This window comes from Pelobates fuscus, chromosome 5 (genome assembly GCF_036172605.1).
Source record: "Pelobates fuscus isolate aPelFus1 chromosome 5, aPelFus1.pri, whole genome shotgun sequence".
Taxonomy (NCBI): Eukaryota; Metazoa; Chordata; class Amphibia; order Anura; family Pelobatidae; genus Pelobates; species Pelobates fuscus.
The window spans coordinates 106,255,564-106,276,307 of record NC_086321.1 but is presented as its reverse complement, the minus strand read 5'-3'; the positions used below and the strand labels follow the sequence as shown (position 1 = coordinate 106,276,307).

The 20,744-nt window shown below is 40.3% G+C and overlaps 1 protein-coding gene across 2 annotated transcripts in view; it reads right to left on the bottom strand.

Moving 5' to 3' along the window:
* Positions 1-20,744, bottom strand: part of PRR16 (proline rich 16) — a 412,708-nt gene that overhangs the window by 373,210 nt on the left and 18,754 nt on the right. The window lies entirely within an intron of this gene.

The following is a 20,744-nucleotide window of genomic DNA, read 5'->3' as shown; positions in this document are numbered from 1 at the left end:
TTCTTTGCGGAATCATTATAGAACATATGTTTTGTTATGGCGTATGCAGATCTTAATGTGACATGCGATGCTGCACAGCTCTCTGTAGTATACTTTGGTGATGATTATCATTCATGGTTCCATTCGAATCCTTGACCATCTGACATAGTATGTGCGTAAATTTCATCAAGGTAATGAATACATAAAATGAAAAGTTAGCAATTACAGTTTTAAAGCAAGATCTCATTATCATGGGAAGTATGCTCAATGTGTTTCCTCATTCAATCCAGCAGAAGCTAAGCGAAATTAACCCCTTAGTGACCAGACCATTTTTTTCAATTTTCTTACCGTTAAGGACCAGGGCTGATTTTACATTTCTGCAGTGTTTGTGTTTAGCTGTAATTTTCCTCTTACTTATTTACTGTACCCACATATTAAATACAGTTTTTCTAGCCATTAAATGGTCTTTCTAGAGATACATTATTTTCATCATATCATATAATTTACTTTATATATTTATAAATTAAAAAAATATGATGGGAAGTGACCCATGCGACCACGGTATGTACGCCAGTGCATGCAGATACACATACACTTAAAGGGCCGCTATAGACAACCAGATCACTTCAGCTCAATGAAGTGGTCTGGGTGCCAGGTCCCTCTATTTTTAACCCTGCAGCTGAAAACATAACAGTTTTAGAGAAACTGCTATGTTTCACTGAGGGTTAATCCAGCCTTTAGTGGCTGTCTCACTGACAGCCGCTAGAGACGCTTCCGTGATTCTCACTGTGAAAATCACAGTAAGAAGACGCTGGACGTCCATAGGAAAGCATGCGGAGCTGAGAGGCGGAAGGATCCCCAGCGCCAAGGGAGTCTGGCGCTGGAGAAAGGTAAGTGCTGAAGGGGTTTTAAACACACTTTCACTAACAGACGCATACACACTAGCTAACAGACACACACATATACTGACAGAGACATACTTTGTTACAGACATACATACACACACACTGACAGACAGACACACATACACACTCACTTAAAAAACATACACTCTCACTGACAAACACACACTCACTGACACCAAACAGACTCACTAACAGACACACACAAACTAACACACACACTGACACTCACTAGCAGATACACACTCACTAGCAGATACACACTCAATAACAGACACACACAAACTAACATACTCACTGACACTCACTAGCAGACACACAGTAACACACACACACACACGTTTCTTTAAAATGTAATCCTCCAGCCTCTTTACCTTTGGGAGTGCTGAGGGGATTCCCTGGGGTCCAGCGCGCGAAGGAGCACTCTCCCCTGAACGCTCTCTGCTCAGCTCCCTCGCACGCACCGCACTGATGCCGGAACCGGAATGATGTCATATTCCGGCTCCGGCATCAGTGCGGTGCATGCGAGAGAGCTGGGCAGAGAGCGCTCAGGGGAGAGTGCTCCCTCGTGCACCCGCCAGCCAGCCCGGTGACACCAGGGCCAGCCTCGGGGGGCCCTGAGGTGGCCAACTCCTGCCCCCCCCCAGGAGAAGAGGCTGGCCACACTGGCATACATACTGGATCGCAGGGCGGCCGGGCCCCCTGGTGGGCTGTGCCCGGTCGCAGCTGCGACCCTTGCGACCGTGGTATGTACGCTAGTAGTTAAAGGACCACTATAGTGCCAGGAAAACATACTCGTTTTCCTGGCACTATAGTGCCCTGAGGGTGTCCCCACCCTCAGGGTCCCCATCCCGCCGGGCTCTGGAGAGAGAAAGGGGTTAAAATCTTACCTTTCTCCAGCGCCGGGTGGGGAGCATTCCTCCTCCTTCCTAGCGACGTCATCGGCAGGAGTCGCGCGCGCAGGCTCTAGAGGCTGGATTAACCCTCAGTATAAACATAGCAGTTTCTCTGAAACTGCTATGTTTATAAAAAAAAAAAGGCTAACACTAGCTGGACCAGGCACCCAGACCACTTCATTAAGCTGAAGTGGTCTGGGTGTCTATAGTGGTCCTTTAACATGTTCTTACCTTTTTTCGCAAGTTATAGGGCTATAAGTACAAGTAGGACATTGCTGTTTCAAAATATATATTTTTAAAATTTATGAATAGTGACATTGTAACACAGTTATCTGTCATAAATCTCTGAATCACACCTTATATGTTCATATGTTTTTAAAGTGGACAACCCATGGTATTCGATATGGGGTATGTCCAGTCTTTTTTAGTAGCCACTTCGTCACAAACACTGGCCAAAGCTATCATTTATATTTGTTTGTTAAAAATGCAAAAAACAATTATGAACGCTAACTTCGGCCAGTGTTTGTGACTAAGTGGCTACTAAAAAATACTGGGCATACCCCATTTGCAATACCTTGGGCTGTCTACTTTTGCAAATGGTATGCCATCATGGGGGTAATTCTCATTCCTGGGCTACCATACGGTCTCAAAGGCAACATTATCAATCTGGCAAATTTCAATGAGAAAAAAAGAAAATGCAAACTTATATATGACTCTGTAACTTTTTAAAACAACATAAAACCTGTACATGGGGGGTTCGGTTTTACTCACAAGACTCCGTGGAACACAAATATCAGTGTTTCAAAACAGTAAAACGTATCACAACAATTATATCAATCAAAATGCCGTTTGTGTATGAAAAATGAAAAAAACTACACTTTCACTGACAATATCATCATTGTGATATGTTTTACTTTTTTGAAACACTAATATTTGTGTCCAGCGAAGTCTCCCGAGCAAAACAGTACCCTCCATATACAGGTTTTATGGTGTCCTGGAAAGTTACAGGGTTAAATATAGGGCTTGCGAACTAAATTCTCTGGACTTTCTGCCTGGGTTACAAATTGTAATTAATAAAAGGACTTAATTATTTAAAAATATTATATATATATATATAAATATATATACATATATATCATATACTGCATAAGCCTGCCACAACGTCAATGTACCCCATTTTTGGCAGGTCCTACTCTAGCAGCTTAATGCTTGCTCTTATGAGATTAATCCACTTACTTGGGAAATACTTAATTACTGGGACTCTCTGCAAGCAAATGCTAAATAGGGTCCTGAAATGAGGCACCTTTGACAGGGAGGGTGCAAAACCAAGGAGTTTGCCTGGACTCCCAAATATATAAATTAAACCAAGAGGGCTGCACTCACCTGAACATGCATACATAATAGGGTGCTGCTGGGGCCAAAATATAGAAAATAAGAAAATACAGCAGCCCTCTTGGTTTCATTTATATATTTAGGAGTCCAGACCAACTCCTTGGTTTTACAGCCCTCCCTGTCACAGGTGCCATTGACATTGTGGCAGGCTTATGCAATATATGGTCATATAATGTAACTAAACCCTCATTATTTTTTGCCTAGGTGAGGTGTTTTTAAATAAAACTATTACAATCTCTAAGATTTTAAATCATTGTTATTAATATTAAATACACTTAGAATAATGAATTGTGTATGTGCATATAAAAGTACTTAGATCTAAGTACTTTTATTTACTTTATTAAACATTTTAACTACTTTTATTAACTTTTAAAACTTTTTTACAGGCATGAGGGGGACAGCCTGAGAGCTTAGGCACTCCCTCTGCAGGCACTGCACAAGCCGGCTCTTCCGGCCATGTGATCGCGAGGACCCCACGATCACATGGCCCAGGGGGGCCGGATCAGTCGCAGGGGGACTGCCTGGGATGCTAGGCAAGTCCTCACACCGCGATCGCCGGTGGGGGATCGCCAGCGATCAAGTAAGTTAATATTTGCAATCGGACGTACCATGTACTTCCGCAGTCATTAACGACCATTTTTTTCGGATGTACCTGGTACGTCCAAGGTCAGGAAGGGGTTAAATACTGTTACATGATTAAAGAAACAAAGTTACCTGCGCTCTCTCCTTAATCCCTATGTATATTTAAACAAATGGAGGTCATTTAGTTACTCCAATGGCCACTGGAGGGAATGCCCGCCTGCCAACGTCAAGGCAGACCCCCCTAGACGGGTCCTACTCCGGCCCTTTCACCCCGCTTCATTTAGCTTCTGGCAAACATATCTCTAATGAGACAGATACATAACTGTTACATGATTGCTAAACATATAAAGGAGCTCTTTGGAATGATAGCCAGTGCTCTATAGCTTGTAGTGGTTATGGTGTTAAGCATATGGGTGTCGTCCACAGGTTTTAAAAAAAATTTATCAAGTCATTTTGGAGTAGTTTGACCAAAAAAGGTCTTCAACCGCAAAAATCAACAAGGTTCACTGTCGCATATATATTGTTTTGGACAGGACACTTTGGCATTAAGAAGCATAAGTACTATAGGAACGTCCTGATTCATTTATATATGTGTTAGGAATATTAACTGGAAAACTTTATTCAATTTTTGTATTTTAGTCTTTAATAGTTCCAGATTGTCTCAGAAGAATCTGGAAATGTTATCAAGTTCTATGCAACGAGCCAGAACAGTAGTGATAGACTTTGTCAAATCTCTCAAAAAAAAAATGATTCAACAAAAAATGCGTTGGCACCTACAAACTTATAAAACCTTACCCACTAGAATACGCTGTAATATGTGCTGCGCTTAGAGGGGCTGGTGTAAATATGTATGTATAAATAATGTAAAATGAACAGTATAAGGTGAAAAAAAAATTCTGCCAAAAACAAAAAAACTGTTCAAACTGCTAAAATCGCCAAATCTGCCAGGTTCCAGTGTATATTAAGAAATTAAGTGAAACCAAGAACAAATAAAAGGAAAATACAGTTTGACATGAATTATATGTGTTTTCTCAGAGAAACATACTAAAAGCAAAATCCACAGAAGCATGAATGAGAAAATTGTCAAAAATATAATTAGCCAATTCAACAAAAAGACATTTGCCTGCTAAGGTTTTGCTGAACCTTTTCACAAAATAAAGTGAACATTCTCAGTGACGAAGTTAAGCTTTTTCCAAGAATGAAATTACATTCAAAAATGTTAACTGTGTGTTTTGAGGCAATTGGTCAATCAGATGATATTAATTTTTGTTTATGTAAGTAGGTACAAATACATCAAATACTGAAAAATACTGAGATGATTAAAAAAAAACAGCATAGAGGCCAGATAAAAGTTTTTGCATGCAATGCTTAATTAAAATAAAATATATATATTTTTAAAAAGGACGGTTTATATTAATGTAACCATTTAAGTGCACAATAAAGATGTTAAAATATGGACTTTTAAAAAAACAATTTATGTATTAATTATACTAGTAATGCTCTTCTTGTTTTGTTGAAATACTATGGAGTATAAAAGAGAAATATTCATTTTTATATTTTTACAGTGAAATATATGAACCAGCTTTCCTCCTCAGTGGGCAGTCAGCATGTCCTCGCCAGTGTTCCAGTCAATGGTCTTACTGATTTCTCAGAAGAGTTTAAAAAAAAAAAAAAAAAAATGATACAATGATAAATAGCATTTAAGAACATAAGAAAAACACACGACATACAAAAGTTTAGGGCAAGAGAATATCAGACAAAGTAAGACTACATTATTTACAATTGTATGAAGATGTTTAATGGGCACTCCATGTATAAAAATGGCAATTTAGTACATATATCCCCAAAGAAAACAAGCATGTAATTCTTTTTGAATACCTTCTTTTATGGCATATAACATCTTAGTTTGCAGTAACGACACATTAACAGGGTTATTCGCTAAAGTGAGAATTGCTGGGCATTCAAAGTGAATTTCAAATGAAAGGCAGATGTAGCTGAACGGGTAACAACGCTGGTTTAGAGAATGTTTCCAGATCAGTTCTTTTGGCCTTAAATTTGAACTTTATTATGAATTTCCAACAATTCTCACTGACCTTGAATAACCATGTAAGTATCTGCAGCTACTGCAATACCTTACCTTCTTCCCCGGTGAATGGAGAATGCCTAATCAGAGGCTTCTCATTGAAAGTCTTGCAGATCAGTCATGCATGCACTGAACTGTCCAATCAGAGACATAGTGGAAAATCACTCAAAGGCAGGTGCATTATGTAAAACAGAACTAAACTAGGAGAAAAAAAAAAAATCTACTCTCTGTTTGATTGACAGCCAAGGGGTGCAATGAAGTACTGTTATTAAAGTGCCACAATCAGTTGAAATCGTCACTTTTCTAAAATAGAAAAAGGACACACAAAGAAAATCAGAAAGCAAATGTGTTTCGAGTGTTTATTTAAGAATATACTATTTTACAGCTGCATTTATATATATATATATATATATAAAATTATACGGATTTATGATAGATTTAGAGGAATGTCAGGGCAACCTATACATTACTATTACATATAGCCATTTTTTTGTACGCTATGTACTATTTTTAAAGAAAGATATAAATGTGCCTTCAATGGTTTTTCACAATTGTAAAAACACTGTTGATGTGTTTTGTTTGGTAAAGCTTAGTTTTATATGAAATTGACATTCCTTCAATTTACCCAAGTAGAGAACACTACAATTATTTTAATTTCTTCTTCAGTTTGCCAGTGTTAAATCTCCATTGACTTCACAAGTGTTATCAGTAAATCGAAACAAGTTGCAAACAAGACAAAAGTCTCTTATTTAAGTCAATATAGATGCAATACAAGCAAGCTTGCATTAGAAAGCTAACTGTGTATGTCAAGACATTTTAATTGATGAGAGGAATCCCTGGAAGATGAGTCAGTTGGTTAATGCGCCAGCTCTAGTGTCCCTTGATACAAATCTCAGCGTCTCTGATTTGATCATCTCCTCTTTATTTTAATAGAAAGTGTAAAATTATTTCTATTTCCAAACTAAGGAAATCTAAATGTGCCCTTCCTGGTAGCATACATTACAGTATTATTAACCATAAGAAAATAAAAGACAACTGACATAAATTACCTGTTTTATTTAATTTTCCTAAAAGTTACAAACTGAACTCAAATTAAAGGGACACTCCGGGCATCAACACAACACAACATTTTATAATCATTTCAAAATACAGCAAAAGCATTGCCACTATTATGCACATATGTATGTTTTGTTTAAATGTTTCTTTTATTATAGGGTTGTTGCAAATAATTCACAGATGTGAAAATGTGAATGGCAATGCGAACAGAAAATAAACATGTAACAAGAGAACAAAGATTCAAATACCTAGAGCGACATAAGGAGGACTGTGCATATCCGTTATGAATATATGAGCCACTGATGTAAGTTTTTCATCCACAGGTAATTTTTTTTTTTTTTTTTTTACATATTTTCCATTTAAAGTTACACTATATATATATATATATATATATATATATATATATATATATATATATATATATATATATATATATATATATATATATATATCAGAAATGATTAATCGATCCTAAGAAAGGGTATCTCCAGAATATACACTAGTGCAGGTACTGGTCACAAATCCTTATGTCAAACATTCGTCATTCCCTCACTGTATTGTCAATCAAAATGCAGGTACAATTTATAATATCATCTTCAGAACTATTTCTTTTTACTGTAATATTGCATTTAGAACACGTAAAATGTATAATTGATGTATTTAACTTTATGTGTATATAAGCAAAATCCTACTTTAGTTCCATGCTCTGTATTCATTCACACAAACTGTATACAAATATTTCAAGAGCAGGTATACATAAGTAATTTAATAATTAATGTGAGAAAATATATAAAATAAGAAAAATACATGGAAGCTAGGTTTCAGAGATGGTGTTCTGTAATACAGTTTTAAAGTAGCTATAGAATCCCAAGAAATCACACAAAGTTATTTTTGTGATAAATGATCTTCTTGCATGTTTGAGTTTGTGTACAGGGTCTGTTCATGTATACAACAATGGATTTAGTGACACTGTTGTCAAAAACAAATTCTATACAAAATATACATTAATGGAAAAGCACATAAGACATAAAAAAAATTCACACACAAAAAATACACTTTTACATCTTACAACACTACTTAAAATCACCTATCCTATATAAATCAATTTGCCATTTAGTGTAATTTAACAGCCCACCATTTAAAACATTCTCACAATGTAAACACTTTAAAAAAATATACACTCACAAACCATTTTGAACAATTCTCTAACCAATCTCTGTCCAAGTTTGTGGTAATGTTTCCAGTAATTTTTATATTCACGTTACATTCTGATTATGGGTATTGTTGCAGGGTTTGTGCTAATCGTTTTATACACCCCAAACTGAAGCCTATAGTGCATCCTGCTGCCATTTCTTCCCCAGGTAAAACAACGCACACGCACCTGGTCATCCACCAGATCAATAAGAAAATGTGACTCATCAGACCATGCAACCTTCTTCCATTGCTACATGGTCATGTACTGATGCTTACATCCCTATTGCATTTTTGTTGTGGATAGGGGTAGATATGGCTACTGATAACATACTTTATATGTTTATAAACACTCATGTATTAAATGGATGATTTCTAGTAGTTTATAATGACAAATTCAACTATGACAGCAAATGTTACGCTTGTAAAAGATATGTCAGAAATCTAGTAGAAAGCAAATGTCCTCATAAACTGTTACTCAAAATGTGCAATGTTGCTTATTTAATGTGACCCGATATGTACAAAATAGCCAGTGCACGTGTTAACTTATGTTCCCTTGTAGAAGTACTGAGACCAATTACTGTTAATCTTTTATATAAATCCATTTTGTTACCGTAACTATGGACACAGACTGAAATATGTTTCTTATTTTATGTTTCTCCCTCCTACAGTAATTATATATTACTATTATATGTTTCAGATAATAGGAAACAATGGATTCCTTTGTACAAATGTTCTGCATTAGATGTGATGTTCCAAAGACCGTTATTGTGCTAGACATGAAAACAAATATATTTTTAAAAATGCATTTTTTTCAATCCCTGATTTAACGTGGCTGATTTATCACTACGAATATTTAATCAGCTAATGAAACATTGACTAGATAATGTCAGTAAATACACAACAAGCAGGAAACACTGTACTGACACACAAAAAGAGGTGTGCTGTGCTGCAACTAAATAAATAAATATAGATTATTAGTACAACAATGTAAATTCTAAAACTGAAAAGCAGCAGATTATATGCAGGGGTGACAGAATGTAAACCACCAAATACTTTTTATTGTCACAACAAATATTTACTTATCCCTGGATGCCAGAAAAGAAAAGGTTTTGCTAGGATACATAGCATGCAAAGAATTTAAGAATGGCTACACTACGTGCTTCTGTAATGAAGCTGTATCACAGCTGTATCAATAAGGCATGTTACTAAGGATTTACAAATTACAGAGAAAAACATAGGAGTCTACAACGTGCAAGATATTTAGATTGTTTTAAATATATATTTTTAAATAGTTATAAAATGCAGGGCTAAGTTAATATAGGAGCATGCCCATTGAACCTAAAAAAATGTAAATAAAAAAATATTTCTATATACTTTACATGCTCTATAATGCTGCGTAGACTGAACTGAGTATGGGAACTTAGGGTGGCAAACTTGTGTGGACTGGCTAGCTATAAAATAGTTAATATAAAATTTACTGTGCACTGTGCAAAGGTTCTTGCCTCATCCATCTCTCTCATTATCAACCCAACTTCCTCCTGTGGCAGTGTGGCATATACCATTTTCTGCTACACTCACTACATTCACCTTTTTCTCTTCTCATGCTGCATACCAGTAGCAAGCTTATGACTGCTAGCAAGAAGGGAAGGTGATGGGACATCTGTAGCAGTGGTCTGACAAGGTTAGAGCCCTAAGCAGGCTCTAGAAAAGCCTTGAACCTCAGTTTAGCTAACAAATTATGTTAGCTCTGAACTTCCTGTTGTCTGTCTAGGCGTGGACTTGGGAGGAGGCTGTAATACAGATTTATCATAGGGTCTACAGATTTATTACAGAGGCATGAAGTGTAAGAAATCACTGAACCTACCACATTGCATAAAACTACACAGTGCCAGAACTTCACTGATTTAAATATAGAGCTGTGAATTCCCAACACAGGGTTTTCCCTTACAACAAAAGAACTCCAGAACAGTGCGGAAGTGCGACTCTGAAGACTAATGACAAAATAAATGTTGGGAGGTGGGAACTGATATATTATTTTTATAGGAAAAACGCATGATGGAATAAAAAGTGACAGCTATATTCATTCTCATTGTGCAGCAAGTTTAGGCACACGTGTCCTTTCGCTATATTGTAAACCTATTTGTGTATGTGTGCTTGTGTGTATCTGTGTGTGTGACTGTGGATGTGTGGTTAGGTCTCTATGTATGCATCTGTGGGTGTATACCTCTGAACTTCAGCATCCTGAGAATTGGGATGCCAGTGGGAAGGAGGTAAAAGAGGCAGGTAGGTCAGTGAATTTATGCTAGCACATCGTTTCAGAGCTCCCTGCAGGATCCTAGTACCATGAACACAACACAAGTGCATCTTATGATTCACTAGCGATATGCTTTCAGGGAACAGTTCTCTGGTGTCTCTGAAAGTTGGATACCAGGGAACTAAGATGGGACAGGACCCCAAAAAATTGTGACTGTCTTGACGAAATCAGAATATCTGTATTTCTCTGAATGTGTAACTATGTGACTGAGTAGTTAAGAGTAGTATGTTACAGGTGAGGTTTGGGAGGAGCTGGGGGTGGGGCTTTGGGATGGGCCACCAAATTTGTTTGGGGTTAAAGCCCTGAGTATTTTTCAAACCAAGTAATTCTCCAGGCATTGAATCCTGAGGAGAGAGAATTTCAGAGTTTGTGTTTAGTAAGAGAGGGGTTGAGAGCTGTGGGGCTTGTGATATGGACAGATAGACTGAGTTTAGAGATGGAAGAGAGAAATTGCCATAGAGTATCTGTATGTATTCTTAAAAATGTATCTGGTAAGTGCTCCTCCAGCACCACCTCTACTAGATACAAGACACTTGGAAGTAATGGCTGCCTATAAAATTCTGTAATTCTTCCCATTATAATCACCTGCACCAGGACTAATAGGCTCTTACTCCAGTACTGATAAAAAAAAATAATTCCATTAATACAAATGGGAATTTAGAAGGGGCACAGAAGATATAAACACTATGCTTCAGGAGTACATTAACTAGATAGTAGGGCAGATACTGGATGGATGGTTGATGAACACAGCTAGTTCAATATGTGTTCTAGTTAGCACCTGTTTTATAATTAAAACATTGTGTGATGCAAGTGAAGATTCTTAATGTTATAAATATTATATAGTGTTTTTATAGAAATACCCCCAAAACCTTTGCTGACTAAGTAACGTTCAGTGCTTATTTTATTTATTCCATTTCCTGTTGCACTATATACAAATATAGAACAATTAGACTTAGATTTTATTTTAAATTTCCTTCAAACCATTTTGCTGCTCCAAAAGACCACCAGCAAGCTTTTACACACATTTTCTATAACCAAGCCCTTATATTAGCTGTCAGCAAATCAGACCATGTTTTATTGACTACAATGTGGGAAAAAAAATAATTGGTAAACATCAAAATCATTGTTATTGATGCCAGAATCAAATTGGTTTCTGTTTACTCACTTCTTAAAAGTGATATCTGTTCTGGGCTACTTTGGAGATAAACGATATAAGATCATCGATACATTGTATTAGCCAAAGTGCTAGAAAATAAATATAACGTTATTCCTAAATTTACAAAATAGAAACAAGGATAAAGAAAAGTCCACTTCTATTTATTCAGTTCACTCATGCATCATACTGCCCTAATGCAGCCACACTCATTGCACTAGGGTCTGACATCAGTAGTTGCTTTAAAAAAAAAAAAAAAAAAAGTCCATTGATTTGTCAGTTGCAAAAAATTATTATACTGACAGAATTATATAAACCAAGACCAGTATATAGGGAATGTTCATATGGTAAGTATATGATATAATCACTCACACCTATAAAATTCTAGGGTGCTTAGGTTGAATACACTCCAGAAAACAAACAAAACAAAAAAGAAACACACAAACAAATATATAGTGCAATACTGTGAATACAGTGTTCAAAGGGTGATGTGGAATACAAAAAAGGCACACTCACATATATATGATGCATATGTGAAAAAATAAAATGTCCCCCACATATGCAGTGGGGCTTGTTTCCACACTCTTTATTGGTGTTTCATGTATATTTAATATGGTCCCATCTTTAACTGTATTTACTCTGCATGTGCATGCCTTTATTTTTCCTTACAAATGCCAGACTGTTTATAACATGTCCTGCTAGGATTACTGCCATTTATTTAGTAAGATTATATGCATCTCCTATATTCAGTGAAATCACGGCTTTCTTTCTTGGTCTCTCTTGTCTTAGTGATATAGGCCTTTTTTTTTTTATTGTTTCCTGGCAACAACACACCATGACAATGGACATTGCATATGTTACGTATGACTTCACAACAGATCATGTCACCATGCCAGATGCAAGAAGCGCCAGGAAGATGGCGGCGGATACTTGCTCACATTGCTTTTCTATCTCGGTGGGTGGTAACTTTTTTCATTTCACTGTGTATAATGTATTTATGTGGATGAGCATACTTTTATGTGCGAGTACATTATGCATTGCTAAAAGGGCAACCCAAAACATTAGTACTTTTATTCAGTCATTCAAAGGAACACTATAAGCACTGTTTGTGCACTTTGCATCGGATAACACAGCCCTAATTTCTGTTTTTTGTTTTAATCAGATGTTAACTTGCTTTAGAATTTTTTTTATCTCGTGCTCTGTAAGTTGAACTTCAGTAACACACAGGAGACTCCTGTATGGTCTTGAAAGCAGAGCAGGTGATCAGAAATTCTAAAATAAACAGCATTTCCAATAAAGGAAGTTTAAACATTAGATATCTCTTTTACAGAAAGTATATCGGAAGCCTTTGTAAATCACACACAGAGATGTGTGACTATGCTGCATAAACAAAGTGATTTAACTCTTAAATGGTAGAGAACTGAGCACTGATACTTCAGGGGTATGATCTAAAACTGCTTAATTATGTTAAACTTGTTTTGGTGCCTATAGTCTCCCTTTAACGTACAAAATATAGAATTAATAACATAAAATAGTCTGTGAGATCTGTCTTCTGGAAAGTTCACAATAAATAGGCAGATACAGAGCAATATTCTTAGGGTTAATGGGCATATTCTATTATTCACATTGTGAATAGAGAAGATGTTGCTGTGAATGCCATGGCTCTCAAGGTGAATAGGGAATCATTATGATCACAAGATGAAAACCAAGATTAAGATGTTACCGAGTAGATTATCAGTTTGTCAGGGAAATGTGCATTCTAGTCTCTAGAGTATTGTTAGTGAGTAAACATTAAGGAAATTCAGGGTTGTATTAGAGGCTTATTTTTCAGGGTGGTACTAAAATGGTACATACTTTTTATTAACCCCTTAAGGACCAAACTTCTGGAATAAAAGGGAATCATGACATGTCACACACGTCATGTGTCCTTAAGGGGTTAAAGTGAGAATTCAAAGTGAAGTCCAGAGTAGCCAAACTGAAAGGATAGATGATTCATACATTTTTTCTTGTTCAGCTATTTTGACCTTAAATTTGAAATTCACTTTTAATTCATTAAATTGGTGATAGTACTTAAAGTTTGTTCACCTCTGTCCAGCCAGCACTAGAACTTGCATAGGGCATAACCCTTAACTAACATACGTGTGTGTAAATATATGTGTGTGTAAAAAGATTCTACACCTGTATCTGCAGAGCCAGAAAGTCTAGTGCAAGTTAAATATTAGATAAAAAAAAAAGAGAAAGTATTTACATAGTTCCCATTGTAACAAAATCCAACCCCCTTATTATCGTAGGCCAAAACAAAAAAATAATTGAAAATAAAAAGTGTATCTCCCTGTTCAAAGTCTTTTCCTCAAATTAACGTAATTTATGTCCTATACCATACCTGACGTACATAGGAATTATCTGAAACATGATATACTACTGTTTATAATTCCCAGATTTTACTAGTAACATGACGTAAAGTCATGATTTTATTAAAGACACGGAGGCGAGTATTATGCATATCTCTTTCTTTATTTCCTCAGCAGCAAAGATAGAGGAATATAAATATTATCAAAAAATGAAAGAAAAAACTGTACAGGCATAACGGGTAGCCAATCACATAACAGAGGAAGTAGCTATATAAGTCCTGTGTCTCCCACAATCCCCCTCTTTCTTGCGAAACCGAAGACCAGGTAAGATAAACGATGTCCCACTTGATCCAAACAGGAAACGGGAAACAAAACGATAACTTCAAGCTAAAAAAAAGATAGAAAAATATGGTAATTTCCAAACTCAAAACTGTAGACTTACCAAACATAAACGTGAGGGATCTACATGAAACAGGATTCTGAAATAGAAAATATATATGATTAGAAATCAATATAAAACTGTCAAATCATCTAAGCATGATAAAAACTACACGATACAAAACATGAACTCAATACAGACCTAATTGCCAACGTACTTGTGTAGCATCGAAGCATCTCCAATCCCAAATCCACACCCGGAGGGTGGGAGGGAATAATACTCGCCTCCGTGTCTTTAATAAAATCATGACTTTACGTCATGTTACTAGTAAAATCTGGGAATTTTATTAAAGACACGGAGGCTCCTATTATGCAAGTTCAAAGCTGTGCTATCACTTGAGATGCGACGTGTTCAATTGGTCTGAAATAGAAGTTTCTGAAGGTCGACTCTCGGGACCAGTCCGCTGCGCGCATGATGTCCTCCAGGCGGCAACCAACTGTGGATGCCTTCGAGGCCATAGCACCCCGTACAGAATGAGGCGTAAAGACAGACGTGTCTATACCCGCTAGGGATAAAAGCCAACGAATCCAACGCGCCAGCGTCGGAGTCGATACTGGGCGATGAGGAGCCCTAAACAAAATGAATAGGGGATGGCGTTCAGATGAGCGCACCGTACGTGTAGCCTCTAGATAGGCCTTCAAACAATCCACCGGACAGAGTGCCGGACACAACGGGAATCTAGGATATACGAAGGATTTGGACGCCGACTTAGTTCTCCTAGATATGGTGAAAGTAACGCCATCCGGCGTAAACACAAAGGCACCCCAATCAAGAGCCCTAACATCGGAGACTCTCTTACAAGAGACCAGGCAAAACAGCATAACCATCTTGGAGGATAGTTGTTTAAGAGTCAAGTCCTGGTTAGGGTACCATTCCGACAGGAACCGCAACACAATGTTGACGTCCCAAAATGTCGAAAACCGCGACCTAGGCGGACGGACAAAGCGAATACCCTTGAGAAGACGGCATACAAAAGGATGTTTGCCGATGGGTACACCTTCCAAACCACCATGACCGGCCGATATGGCCGATCGAAAAACATTGATAGTCCTGTACGCCTTGCCTGAGTCGAACAGGGCTGTAAGAAACCCCAGGATCAAATGGAGAGGGGCAGATATGGGATCCACTGCCCGTTCCACGCACCAATCAGACCAAGACTTCCATGCAGCTTGGTAAGCTGATCGCGTGCCCGGAGCCCAGGCGTTATCGAGGAGCAAGAGAGTTGACTGTGGAACGTCAGGGACAAGCCAGCGTCCCCTGAAAGGAACCATGCTACTAGGGGCAACTGGTGCTGGAGCACCAATTCGTGCGAGTTCCCATCCGGAACCAGAAGGAGGTCCTGAAAGTTCGGCAACAGACGAGGGAAGTCTATGGACAACTCCATCAAACGAGGGAACCACGGACGGGATCTCCACAGAGGGGTGATCAGAGCCAGACAACAGTCGTGACGAACCAGCTTCGAGATCGTACGAGCGATCATGTAGAATGGGGGAAAGGCATACAGGTGGCCTGGAGGCCATTCTTGAAGAAAGGCATCCGTCGCCACTGCCGCCGGGTCCGGTCTCCAACTGTAGAACTTCGGCAACTGAGTGTTCAGTCGAGATGCGAACAGGTCCATCTCGAACCGACCCCACAGCCTGTTTAAGCTTTGGAAGACCGAGGCGTGCAAACGCCAGTCTCCCGAGTCTCTCAAATGTCTGGAGTTCCAATCCGCACCTGAATTGTCCAGACCCGGAATATGTTCCGCCGTCACCGAAACGTTGTTTAGAAGGCAGAATTGCCAAAAGTCTTTCGCCAGCAGAGCCAACATCTTGGACTTGGTGCCGCCCAAGTGATTTATGTATCGGACTGCCGATACGTTGTCCAACTTGAGGAGAACACAACAGTTCGCCCTTCCAGGGGTAAGGCTGCAAATCGCAAAGGCCCCCGCCAGAAGTTCTAGGCAGTTGATGTGTAACGACTTCTCTGCGTCGGACCATCTGCCCCCCGTGGAAATGTCGCCACAACGAGCCCCCCAGCCGTGCAAGCTGGCATCTGATTCTATGACCACGTCCGGAACGGAACCGAAAATTGCTCTTCCGTTCCAGGCTTCCATGTGTGCCAACCACCATACCAGCTCGTCTCTGGACTCCTCGTCCAGATAAATTCGGGATTCGTACGATCGACCCGAACGTAGGTGTGACCCCTTGAGCCGCTGGAGAGCCCGGTAATGCAAGGGGCCTGGGAATATCGCCTGAATGGAGGAGGCCAGCAGGCCGATGATCCTCGCCAACTGCCGGACTGACAAGTCCGAAGCACGAAGAGCTCGACGGAGCTCCTTCTGGATGGCTTTTATCTTGGATTCTGGCAAGTACAGGAACTGCCGTACGGAATCCACCTGGAACCCCAAAAACTCCATAGACTGGGCGGGTTTCAGGACCGACTTGTCCCAGTTTACCAGAAAACCTAGGTTCTGTAAGAGGTTGATCGTCCAGTCTAAATGCAACTTCAGGCACTCCAATGACTGGGACATGATTAGGATGTCGTCCAGGTAAATAATCAGTCGAACCCCTCGGGTACGGAGGAACGACACCACCGGCTTCATAACCTTGGTGAAACACCAAGGGGCCGAGGAGAGACCGAACGGAAGGCATGTAAAACGCCAACGCCGTCCGTGCCAGGTGAAGTGCAAGAAGTCCCTGGACTCCATCGCTATTGGAACCGTGAAGTACGCATCCTTCAGGTCCAATTTGGCCATCCAATCCGACTGTCTCAGAAGGTCTCTGAGACAATGAATGCCTTCCATCTGGAAATGCTGGTAGCGTAGGAAGGCGTTGAGAGGGCGAAGGTTTATCACTGGGCGGACACCGCCCCCTTTCTTGGGTACAAGGAAGAGATTGCTCGTAAAGCCTGGAGTGGCGAACGGCAATTCCTCGATGGCGCCCTTCGAGAGCATCTCCGCGACTTCCGCGGAGATCATCGCGTCCTGCTCCTGTGGGAGGGACAATTCCCTGGGGGTATACGTTTGAACAGGCAGGGAGACAAAATCTAGTTGGTAACCCTTTACGCATTGCAGAACCCAAGCATCTGAGGTTATAACTGCCCACCTTGGGTAGAATAAGGCTAGCCTCCCCGCCACCCGAACCTGATCGAGAAGGGAAGAAGGGGTACTCACCATAAGGGCGTCTGCCCGAAGACCCACCACAGGGGTATCTAGAGCCCCACGATCTCCCTCTAGCCGGGAAGAAAGGAGGTGTTTTCGGGTCCTGGAACCCTCGAGAGGGGAAAAAGGAACCTCTGTTGGCACGGAATGAGCCTCGGAAACCACGGCCGGGTGGACGGTTCCTGCTACGCCCGGCCCCACCGAAAACCTTGGGCGCGAAGACGCGCTTCATATTTGCCTGCGCCTTGTCGATAGCCGTAAAGGTTTTGACATAGGACCCCATGTCCTTCACAAAGGATGTGCCGAACAACATCCCCTCATCGGCTGAGTCAGGCTCAGCTACGGTCATAGCAGCCAACTTAGGGTCTATTTTCAAAAGAATAGCCTTGCGTCTCTCGGAGGACATAGCCGTGTTGGCATTCCCCACAAGGCATATAGCTCGCTGGACCCACCCGATGGCCACGTCCATATCCAGAACTGAGTCACCATTACGAGCGGCCTCAAGGAGCTCGTACAGCTTAGACAGGGGGCCCAGCATATCCAGAATTTTATCCTGGCACCCTTTTAGGGAGTGATCAAGACCCTTTTTAGGCTTCCACCCAGACTTATTTAGAAATTGGGCAATTTGAGGGTCAACATCTGGGGTCTTACAGGCAGCGCCAGGGAGGGAAGGCCGTGGGCATTCGGCACGCAATTTATTGCGACCTTCCTTGGACAGAGGCGTGCGAATTCTCTTAGCCACATACTGGGCGATATGGTCCGGAGGGACCCATTCGGCAGACCGCGGGTGACGCAGGTCGTCCGGGTCAAACAGGGGGTTCCCCTGTGGGTCTAAAAGCCCTTTTTCATTATCCCCAGCGGGGTCTGGCACTTTGCCACGGGGAACGGCAGAGGACCCAGAAGGGGTTACACCCGTAAGGGGTTGATCCTCGCCTGACTCGTCCTCCCCATAGGAGTCATATTCCATAACATCGGAATCATTGTCCACACTCCGGTCGGTATCCGACCCATCATCCAGGGCTCTAGCCCGTTTCCACAATCTAGCCTTTTTAGCCCGGCCAGGGGCTCTTGTGCGCGTGGGATGCGCGCTATCTGCGACCGCCAGAGGCGTGTCAATCATGGCAGGCAAAGCCTGCATCGAGGAGTGGGATCCGATATGTCTAGACTTTGCCTTCGCCTTACGGGCACCCGGCACAGTTAGGGCAGGGGAAGGGGACCCCACACCCAGGGGGTTAGGGGCAGCCATAGAAGGCAAAAGCACAGACTGAAGTGACTGTGCAAAAGAGGATGAGACAGTCCCCATAGCGGAGGCAATAGCCTTTTCAAGGGAGGAAGCCATAGTAGCTTCCAATAAGGCCTGGAGTTCCTGAGAGGCCACAGCGCCCTCAGGATTATCTATTGGGAAATCCCCAGAGGGGACAGTAGGCCCATCCTTGCTATCCTGCATAATGAGGCACAATAGAAGCAAAACGGAATACTAGAAATGGGTTGATTAACCCAGCAGAACAGAAAAAAAGGCTAAACCTGATCGTTGGTGTAGCAAGGGGACCCGGAGCAAAGGGACCGACCGCACGGCACAGCAGGGTGAAACGAATGACCGCCCAAAATGGCCGCCGCACGTGTCAGGGTGTGCCCGTGGACCGGCTCCAGGCGGGGGAAGGGGCGCGTGCACCTACCCGCGTGGGCAGCCCGCGAGAGGGGAAAAAACGAGCACACTCAGCCGCGTTCACAGAGAAGGGCCACGCGGCTGAGATAGCGCCGAGAAGCGGCAACAGGGACGGTAGGAGGGGAAAAACAGCCCGCGGCGGCGGGCAAAGCCCCTAGGGGAACCCCCAAATACACCAACGATGTAGGTACCAGATAGTAATTAACAATGAATAAAAACGACAATAATGAAACAAAGCATAATCAAAACATGAAGCACAAGTAAACAAAATGCAATGAGTAGGAGAGCTCAAGTAAAATACTTAGCTGTCTGAGGAAGCAGCAAAGAAAGAGGGGGATTGTGGGAGACACAGGACTTATATAGCTACTTCCTCTGTTATGTGATTGGCTACCCGTTATGCCTGTACAGTTTTTTCTTTCATTTTTTGATAATATTTATATTCCTCTATCTTTGCTGCTGAGGAAATAAAGAAAGAGATATGCATAATAGGAGCCTCCGTGTCTTTAATAAAATTGTCTATTATCTGTGGTTTCTCGATATGCTAATTCAGAGTTCTTGACAAAAAAAAAATTGAAATAGAAATGTATACAATAGCCATGCGGGGCTCCTAACTTCCATTAATGGAGAAACAGTTGAACACACTATGCCAATTTCACCCTGTACTGCCCTCTGAGGTAGCAAAGTAGTACTCGACATACTGGCTCTGCATATACAGGGCAAGAATATTTTTCCACTCACTTTCAAAAATCATGCAGAGAATATTACTGCAAGAGAAACACCACCATTAGTAAAAGCAGCAACATGAATTTTAATGCGTACTGCAAACTAAAGTCTGGTGCCATAAGTATATTATAAAGTTCCCCTTACTATATTTTAAGTGATATGTTTATCATCAGATTTTATCTCCAGATGTCTACAGGGGAATTAGGAAGAAGAAAAGGGAGATAAATTTATCACAGCACAGCTAATAGAATTCAGGCCTATAGAGAGTTTACATTCTTTGATCAAGAAAGCCTGTCTGAATGTTCTATTTTATCAGGTAATGACAAAACCGAACTGTGAATGAAATGGTATGACAAATTCTAGATGATGGAAAATCGTTCTCTTGCCTTCACACTGCAACTAAAACCTGAAACAAGCTGTGAGGCACACATACTTGACTTATGCTTGCCAATTTTCTAAAAAGACTCTGTGCATATAAGTAAAGGAAATACAAATATGATACTCACAAGGTATCCATTTTTGTCTTGTTTCATATACAAAAAAAGATCCCTAGGCAAAGCAGAATTTTTTTTGAAACTGATACAAGGAATTCGAACAAGCGATTGTCTATTTAGATAACCTAACAAAGAGTAGGGTTCAGAGTAGACATTTTTCAAAATATTTTCACATTAAACATTTAACAAAAAACAAAACAAAAGGGGTACAAATAATAAAAAAAGGGGATAAAGGGAGGACATTTCAATCCATAGATATGCAAACAATACACTTGTTTTGCAGAATTAGATAACTATACAAACAATATAAGTATGAATGCAGAATTTGTAAAAGATTTAATACTTAGTCTAGTTTACAGAGAATATACTTTTTTATAT